Source organism: Elephantulus edwardii, unplaced genomic scaffold (assembly GCF_000299155.1).
Source record: "Elephantulus edwardii isolate Elephantulus edwardi_28Jun2011 unplaced genomic scaffold, EleEdw1.0 scaffold00498, whole genome shotgun sequence".
Taxonomy (NCBI): domain Eukaryota; kingdom Metazoa; phylum Chordata; class Mammalia; order Macroscelidea; family Macroscelididae; genus Elephantulus; species Elephantulus edwardii.
Genome location: NW_006400248.1, coordinates 370,181 through 371,458, shown reverse-complemented (window position 1 = coordinate 371,458; position 1,278 = coordinate 370,181).

Genomic DNA, 1,278 nt, shown 5'->3' with positions numbered 1-1,278 from the left:
ATCCTTGAGAGGGTTAAACCAGGTTGCTCCTTAAGGCAAAGATTCTGAGGCTTCATCTGACATACTTTGGTCATGTTGTAAGGAGAGACCAGTCCTTAGAGAAGTACATCATGCTTGGGAGGGTGGAGGGCAGGGGCAGGAGGGGAAGGCCCTCTAGGAGGCGGACTGATTCGGTGACTCGGGTAATTGATATGAGTGTGTCAGAGACAGTGAGATTGGCACAGGACAGAACAGACTTTAGGGCTGTTGTACATAGGGTCGCTATGAGTCACAAGCAACTCTACGGCACATAACAACAACAAACTCAAAGTATGTGAGATACAGATTCACCATTTTTGCCTCCAAGAAAGACATACCTGTTCGTTCTTTTAGCCATGGAATATTCAGCACTCTTCTCCAACACCACAACTCAATGGCATCAATTCTTCTCCTGAGATCCTTATTCATTATCCAGCTCTCAGATCAGGCACATTTTCGTCTTTAAACTGATATTATTGCTCTTCAAGACTTTGGAGAAGTTCCTGATAATAGAATTTCCTAATGCTATAAGTCTCCAGATGACATGATTGCTAGAACCAAGTGTGTTGATTGTGGATCTAAGAAAGAGTAAATCATTGACAATTTCAATCTTTTCTACTATCCATTATGATACTGCCTGTTACAATTGTTATTCAACTATGCACATCACAGCTAAAGCCAAAGATGAGGAGATTGAGAACCAGCTTTTACAGTCTGAAAGTAACCAAATATATAATCAAGATATAGTAACAATAATTGGTTACTGAAATGAAAAATTTGGGGGAAAGTAAAAGGAATGGGAGTTGGAAATTACAGACTTAGGGACTCCCAAACTATGGACTCCAGAAATTAGTCTGGAGAGCAGATGACTGAATATTGTACATTTAATGATTTATTCATTAAATACCTTTTTTTTTCCCCAAATACCTTTTTCAAGAAATGCAGACAGCATGGTCTTGGACAACTGGTTTCACCACTCTTCCAGTTGCTGCATAACAAACTATCCCAAACTTAGCAACAATCATTGTATATCTCCTTGTTCTGGGGGCTGACTGGACTCAAAGGGGTGAGTTTTGCCTTAAAGTCATTCATGGAGTTGTACTCATGAAGAGGCTAGTAACAGAGCTGGCACTGCCTCCAAAGACTTCCCTTTTGAGAGAGCTTTGATGCTGAACACTGTGACACTGATGTGTCAAATGTGATAATGGTTACCCATGGTGGACAGTTTTTGGTGGAGCTCCCTGATTAAAATAAGCTTGG